Raw genomic sequence first — 8436 nt, 5'->3', positions numbered from 1 at the left:
CAGCGAGGTTTGGGCCCTGTGTTCACTGTGGGGTGAGGGACCCGGAGCAACTGGACCAGAGTCTAAGCCTGGGGACCTCGATGCTGGAACATCAGCAGGACCGACAGCAGGAGCAGGGAGAAGGCTGAGGATGGGGCTTGGAGGGAGTTTTTGGTTGTTTGGGGCCAGATGGAAGGGCCCGGAGGCAGATCAGGGCCGGAGGTGGAGCCTGGGCTGGAGACAGAGTTCTGATCACACAGATGCACTCGGGCCCCAAAACTTCTGCTTGGGAAAGTTATGGGGTAGGAGGGAATTTCCTTTATGAGGTCATCCTGCTTTCACGGAGGCCCTGAGATGGAGGCTGGGAGTCGGGGATAGAACCGGGGGAGGGCACGGAGGTGGGAAGCAGCAGAGAGGCAACTAAGGTGTCATGAGGAGGGGATGGGGGCTGGTGAGGCTGGCAGACAGGGGACGCGGCGGCATCAGACCAGGGGGCGCACCGTCAAGAGGGGAGACCCATTCCGCCACTGATGGACGTTAGGCTGCTTCCAAGTCCTGGCTGTTGTGAATACTGCAATGAACATATACACAGTACATGTGTAAAAGATAACTAATAAGAATCTACTGCATGGTGGGAGGGGGGTTCAGGATTGGGAACACGTGTACACCCGTGGCCGATTCATGTTGATGTATGGCAAAACCAATACAATATTGTAAAGTAATTAGCCTCTAATTAAATAAATTTAAATTTTAAAAAAAAGAATCTACTGTATAGCACAGGGAACTCTGTCTGTCTGGTGTTCTGTGATGACTTATAAGGGAATGAGGGTCTAGAAGAGAGGGGATGTATGTGTATGTATGACTGATTCACTTTGCTCTCCAGCAAAAACTAACACAGCATTGTAAATCAGCTATATGCCAAAAAATTAATAAAAACGACAACAATAGAAAGGAGTGATCAGCCACCACAAACACCAACCAAAACTTGTGGGTTTGACAACCAGTAAGTTACGAGCTGCAAATGTGTGGGGACCTTCCATCACCAGCTCTCAGGTGGTCTTGGGAAGGGCTGTGTTTTATGCTACCTGGGTCAGGCTCAGGCTGGAGACTGACCCAAACTTTGAGAGATACTTAAACTCAGAAATGAACCTTCTTGGTGGGGGATTGGGATGGGGCTGAACAAGCTACTCACTTCCAATGGGTAGAATGAGGCAGAAGTGATGCACCTTCAGAGGCTAGATCAGAAAACAGGCTGTCTCTCTCTGTCTCCATCTCTCTGTGTCTCCATCTCTTTCTGCTCCGAACTGCCCAGTAAGAAATTGGATGACTCTGATGTTGGACTGATGCTCCAATGCTTTGGCCACCTAATGCAAGGAGCTGACTCATTAGAAAAGACCCTGATGCTGGGAAAGATTGAAGGTGAAAGGAGATGGGGATAGCAGAGGATGACATGGCTAGATGGCATCACCTACTCAACGGACATGGATTTGAGCAAACTCTGGGAGATAGTGGAGGACAGAGGAGCCTGGCGTGCTGCAGCCCACGGAGTCGCAAAGAGTCGGACACAACTTAGCAACTGAACAACAAGAACAATGCCGCCATGCCAAGGAGACCAATGGTGGGCACGCAGGGAGACAGACGCCCCAGGTGCCCTGGATGTTTGAGAGAGAAGTGTGAGTGGGTGAGACTCTGGAAGCCTCCAGTTCCAGCCACAGTCTAATCACACGGCTGCCTGGGACCCTGAGCCAAAACTGCCCGGCTGAGCCCAGTCAGGCCCCAACCATAAGAGACCACAGTCTGGTTTTCATGCTGTGTAAGCCTCCAGGGTATGGAATGTTTTGCTAGGCAGCATCGGGTAACATGGGTCAAGGATGCAGTTGGTAGTTTGGGATGGAAATTTGGCAGAGGAAGCAAATGTCTGCTGGCAGGAATTCTGTTCCAAGTAGCCCATGGTTATGGCTGATTGGAGCTGGGATAGTGAAAAAGAGGATTTGTATCCTGGCACTTGGACATTCCCTAACTTTACTCTGCGCCTCCTCCCTCCCCACCACTAGGACCCCACCCCCACCCTGCCCACCGACCACCAGAGACACCACTGCACCCCGCCTTTGTCATCTTCTTTAATCAAGTCTCCTTCAGGGGAAAAATCTGCATTGAATCTGTGTTTTTCCTTGTAGGGCTGTGAGTTAAACCTGAACCTTAAACCTGATCTCTTCTTTTGAAAGGAAAGCTTTTACTTCAAGATAAAAGGACTGAAGAGACCGTTAAGCAGAGGGGAGGAGTGTCAGAGGCTGAGGGTAGGGTCAGCACTGCCCTGGAGTCAGCTCCTCAAGGCTGATCACTTAATTTTTAGGGATTTGGTGAGCTGGTTGCTGAACAGAGTCATTATTAAAAACTAAACCACGAAAGCTTATCTTTAAACCAATAACATTAGAAAGCAAAGGTAACTATTACTGAAAACATCCCTTTGTAGCTCTTCACCGTATTTTACTATTGCCTGTGCCCTTGAGTTTATTTATATCTTTTTCTGTGTGTGTTGGAAATACTGCATCAGGCTGGCAACCCAGCATCTCTCCTTGACCCCACTGTCAGCGACATCAGGTTGGCAGCGTGAAATCAGCCGCTGTGGGGGTATTTATACCATGGAAATTGGCCAACACGACAAATCAGAGCGTTGTTTTTCCTCCTTGAGAACAAGTTGTAAAACCACTTTGATTCTGGGGACACGATTTGGAGACCGGCTTGGACCAGACTGACTCCCCCGAGCCAGAGTTCTCGTAGAGTTCCGTCTGGCAGCCCGTGATGTCCCATGACATAACAAGACGACATAGATGTTCTCACCCAGGCCTGCGGAGCCGGGTGTCCCCTCCTCGCCCTTTAGTTTAGTGTGATGGCTTGTTCCTCTGGGCTCCTGCGAGCCGTCTTGGGCTGTGAGTTCAGCCCTACCCCCCACAGTCTGCAAATACAGATGCTCTGGGATCCTCACTGAGCCACACACATCGGGCGGGGGGGACAGAAAAGAGGTGACGTCAAAGGGCACAGCCCCCCAAGGACTGGCTCTCCCAACCCTCTCATTTAGGCCTAACCCTCATCATTACTGGGGCCATTTTAGTGCAACGAAACTCACCCCTACTCTTTATTTAAAACGATTTTATTTAAGTGAAGTTCACATAACATAAACTTAACCATTTCCGAGTGGCACTCCCTGGCATTTAGTACATTCATGATGTTATGCACTGACCCCCCCATCTAGTTCCAAAACATTTCTATCACCCCAAACCAGGATCCCTCACCCATTATGCATTACACCCTCAGACCCTGGCAGCGAGCAGTCTGTGTTCTGAATCTATGAATATGTCTTCTCTGGCCATCTTCTAAAAGTGGAATCATACAATATTTGTCCTCTGATGGCTGGCCTTTCTCAGTTAGCATATGTTTCCAAGGTTGTAGCATGTTATCAACACTTCGTTTCTTTTTACGGCTAATTAATATTCCATTGTGGGCTTCCCCGGTGGCTCAGAGGTAAAGGATCTGCTTGCCAAAGCAAGAGACGCAGGTGTTTCCCTGGGTCGGGAAGATGCCTTGGAGAAGGAAATGGCAAAGTTGGATACGACTGAGCGACTGAACAACAACAACCTCTTTTGGTTACTGTGAATAGTACTACCGTGAACATACGTGTGGGTACTTGCTGTTGTGTCTGTTTTCAGTTCCTCTGGGTCTATACCTAGGAGTGGAATTGCTGGGTCATACGGCAATTCCATGTTTAAGTTTTTAGGGAATCTCTGGGGCCCACACCAATTCCCGCCTACTGATACTGAGAGCAGAACATTACTTGACTGGCCACTTCAATCACCACATCCCCAGAGTCACACAGATCATACTGGTGTGAAACCCTGAGCTCCTCTTTAAATCTATCTACCACGTAAAGTGGGAATGATGTCAGAACTTACCTGTTAGGGAGTGTTCAACTTCCTGAATGGTCGTGGGTTCACACCGTAATGTCCACGACTGTGGCTGAAACATTGAATGACGGGGCTGGGAGAAGTTTGGAGACCATGTCGTCTGATGGGACAAAGGGCCCCGGGCTGTTCATCCTGTGTGTCAGCTCTGGTAGCGTCTTATTTACCTCCTTTCCTGGTGGCCTTGACCCCGATGGGGTTCTGACCAGGAGGAGCCGGTGAGGGCTTGGTGAGAGTGCCTGCCACCCCTGCTGACTCCTGGAATCCGTTCAGGGGTGAGCTGGCCACCCATAACCACCCTCACCTTCAGCCCCAGGACCCAGCTCAGCCCAGGGAGCAGCACCAGGAGAGGTAGCTAAATTGGGGGGTGGCTGAATTCACTGACCCCCAGAACCTGAGGCCACAGGAAGGATCAGAGAGGGGATTCCCCCTCTCTTGCTGGGTCATGTATTCCACTGACTTCCAAGCATGGTGTATAGAAGCCGGGGCTCTGGAGTCCTGGGGGATGGAGTTTAGCTCCCCCAGGCAGTGAGGAAGCTCCAATACTTTGGCCACCTGAATTCAGATGTGAAGGCCTGATTCACTGGAAAAGACCGTGATGCTGGGAAAGATGGAAGGCAGAGGAGAAGGAGGCGACAGAGGATGAGATGACTGGATGGCATCACCGACTTGATGCATATGAGTTTGAGCAAACTCCAGAGGATGAGATGGCTGGATGGCATCATCGACTCAATGCACACGAGTTTGAGCAAACTCCGGGAGATAGTGGAGGACAGAGGAGCCTGGCGGGCTGCAGTCCATGGGGTCACAAACAGTCAGACACAACTTTGCGACTGAACAACAACGAAGCGAGGCCCTGGGCTGGTGCGGAGACCTCTGGGTCTGTTTCCCTCTCTGCAAAAGGAGAGCATAATACAACCAAGTCCATCGTGTTTGAAAGGCTCAATCCTCATGCATTCACATCAATTCACAATTCACACAACAGATGAGCACACCGCCCAGGAAGGGCAGGTGCCCATTCAGTGGTAGATTTAGTCAGTTAGTAATCGACTGTAAGATTGCAGACACCTCTTGACATGACACAGCAAAGTGATAGGGTCGCCATGTTAACAGACCTTGAAAGGGAAAGTTACCTGTGCCGGGAGGCAGAGGCCTGGAACCTTCTGGCCATGTGACCTCTTTTTTTTTAAATATTTATTTACCTGTGCTGGGTCTTAATTGTGGCATGCCAACTCTTAGTCACAGCATGTAGGTTCTAGTTCCCTGACCAAGAGCTGAACCCGGCCCCTCCTGCACTGGGAGTGCTGAATCTTAGCCCCTGCACCACCAGGAAGTCCCACCTCGTTCATATCCTTTCCCTCATAGGTCTCAGTGTCCTTGTCTGTGAAATGGAAGAGAAGGGCCCTGAGGAGACCTCCGAGGCCCCTTCCAGGACTGGGGTGTGAGGATCCCAGGAAGGGTCCTGTTGATGCTCTGGTGTCTCCAGACCCCCGGAGGCAGCTGGCGCACACTCAGCCCACCCCGCAGGCTGAGACTCACCTCCCCCAGGCTCTCCTCCCCGCTGGAGACGATGCTCCTGCCCAGAGAAGGGTCCAAACAGCTCTCCTGCCACTTGTTCGCCACCAACAGGGGAGCGGGGATGGTGGAGAGGCTTTTAAACCTTCCTGGTCGGGGCCAATATTGATTAGCCTTGCTCCTTAATGGGATTCTTCTGCGCTCACCGCCCGCCTCCCTCCTCCAGCCCCCATCACTAGGGCCTTCTTCTCTGAGCCACGCTGCTCCAAAGCCCACTGCTGTGCCGGGGGAGGGGGGCCTGCGTAGGAGGGGGCGCCGGGGGCCTGGGAGCCCCGAGCCTCTGCTTGTGGCAAAGGAGGGCTGATTGCTGAGCTCTCTGTCTGAGGCTGCTGACTGGTGGTTGCATTGTTCGGTCAAGTCCTCCGGGAGGTCTCTGGAGCCGGCTGAGCCTCCCTCCCCAGGAAAGACCCTGCAGCCCTTTCCTCCCTCTTAAAGGTCCCCGCAAACTTGTGTGGGTGGTCTCTCCGCAGCGCCGGGCCTGCCTTCTTTTCAAGGCCGAAGAGACCCCAAATATCACTTGTGAATGTTCCCCAATCTTGCTCCTGGGTTTCCTCGTCTTCGGGTAATGATGGTGGTTTTTGGGTCGGCCTGTTGCTATGGAATTCAAACTCACGGCAACTTGGTTTCATTACTCATCAGCCTTTGGTTCCTCTGACTTCCTTTACAATCGAATCAATAAAAATGTCACCTCACCCTCCTCTTTTTAGTATTTATATTTCAGATCGATGTGAGGCCCGAAGCCGTCGATTGCCCTCCGATGAGCTGCAAAAAGGTGCTGAAAACGGCTGGTTCTGAGATGGACCCGGGGAAGTTGCTGGTAAAATGAATCAAGTCTTTTTTCCCACACACAGCAACATTCTTCTTTCTCATGGAAGTATAGTTGATCTGCAATGCTGTGTTAGTTTCTGGTGTGCAGCAAAGTGATCCAGTTATATATATACATGTGTGTGTGTATATATATATTCTTTTTCAGATTCTTTTCAATTATAGCTTACTACAGGAAGTTGAATATAGTTCCCTGTGCTATCCAGTAGGACCTTGCTGATTACCTACTTCAAATATAATAGTTTGTATCTGCTGATCCCTAGCTCCTAATTTATCCCTCTCCACCACCACCCACCCCTGCCCTTTTTTTTCACAAAGCAGAAACAGACTCACAGACATAGAAAACAAACTTAAGGTTACCCAAGGGGGAAAAAAAACGAGGCAAATTCGCTTATTTCTATGATCGTGATGTCTGCCTCTGTTACCTTCCCGTGGCGTCAGGGGACCGCACGTCCACACCTCGGAGCTCTGAGTCCTGCCGATTTGTGCCCAGTGGTCACCGGTGCACGCAGCAGGCTGGGAAGGAAACTGGCCTTGAGGGGCAGTGCAGAGACGGCTCCTGGGTGGGTGTCCGGTTCCTGGCACACAAAAGAAGCTGAGCTCTCCTGCTCCTAGCTTTTCTGGGATGAAGACCTGCTTTTGCTGGGGGCTTGTAATACTCCTGATGGCCAATCAATACACAAGTTAGAAAGCCCACTGCCCTGGGTGTACATTTCCGATAGCCCCTCCTCTGGCCATCAAGAAAGTGGGAAAGATGGTCATCGCCAACTTGGTACTGGCACCAGGGCTGCTTCCACAGTGGTCGGCACATCCCCTGGCCCCGACCCCCAGGCCTGGAAGAGAAGTCGACTGTCTGCAGGCTGGACTTAGGTGTCCACACAGGGACATCTCAATGGGGCCGTGAACACATAGCGTGGAGACCAGAGTCTCATCCTGCTTCCATTCTGGATGGCGTGGCAATGGGGATTAAAAAAAAGATGACTGTCCAGGTACTTGAAGCAGAGAGAAAAGTGTCACAGAGCCATAGCGAAGGGGACAGAGTGGGGTCAGGGAAGAGATCGAGGTTTTCTGTTTGCTTGCTTTTTGTTTGTTTTGGCCTCAAGACATGCAGGATCTTAGTTCCTGGACCAGGCATCGAACCTGGGCCTCCTGCAGTGGAAGTGTAGACTCCTAATCACCGGACTGCCAGGGAGGTCCCTCATGTTTTATTTATTTTTAATTTTTTTAATTAAAAAATTTTTTTTTGGCGGTGGGGCTCTGCTGGGTCTTTGTCGCTGACTTCGGGCTTTCTCTAGTTGCAGAGACAGGGCTACTCTCTAGCTGTGATGCACAGGCTTCTCAGTGCGGTGGCTTCTCTTGTTGCGGAACTCAGGCTCTAGTTGCTCAGGCTTCAGTAGTTGAGGCACATGGGCTCAGTTGCCCTGCGGCATGTGGAATCCTCCCGGACCAAGGATCAAACTCGTGTCTCCTGCATTGGAAGGCGGCTTCTTAACCACCGGACCACCAGGGCAGTCCGGATCTTTAGCTGTAGCCTGTGGGACCTGGTTCCCTGACCAGGGCTTGAATCTGCACCCCCTGCATTGGAAGCAAGGAGTCTTAGCCACTGGACCACCAGGGGAGTTCTGGCTCTTTTTAGTTCCTGATTTAGGAAGCAGCAGACAATGGTTAAGAGCGCAGACTTAGGAGTTGGACAGGCCCAAATTCCAGGCCTTGGTTCTCTGCTTCCTCATTGTGTGATTTCGGGCAAATGACTTAACATCTCTGAGCCATTGATTTCTCTGTCTGTAAATGAGGGTAATATTAGTGCTTGACTGATAGGATGGTGGCAGGGGTTGTTAAGTGGGATAATACAGGCAGGGTCTGGCCGTCCATTTGAGCCAGAGAAAGTGCTTGGTCCTTTTTAGTTGGTACAAAATTTGGCCCTCGCCCTATGCCAGGCACTTTGAAGCATTTTTCTGTGCATTAACTCATTGGATCCTCAATAATGGGGTAGCTAGCCAGGCATCCGAATAGTTTCTAGAAAATGTCTTGCAAATCTGAGACCTTGACTGGTATCCATGCCAGGTTTAGAGACATTCCTCTCTTTTTTTTGGCTATT

The sequence above is a fragment of the Bos mutus genome, chromosome 11, assembly GCF_027580195.1.
Source record: "Bos mutus isolate GX-2022 chromosome 11, NWIPB_WYAK_1.1, whole genome shotgun sequence".
Taxonomy (NCBI): domain Eukaryota; kingdom Metazoa; phylum Chordata; class Mammalia; order Artiodactyla; family Bovidae; genus Bos; species Bos mutus.
The sequence above is the reverse complement of the archived record's forward strand: the minus strand, read 5'-3'. Positions refer to the sequence as shown.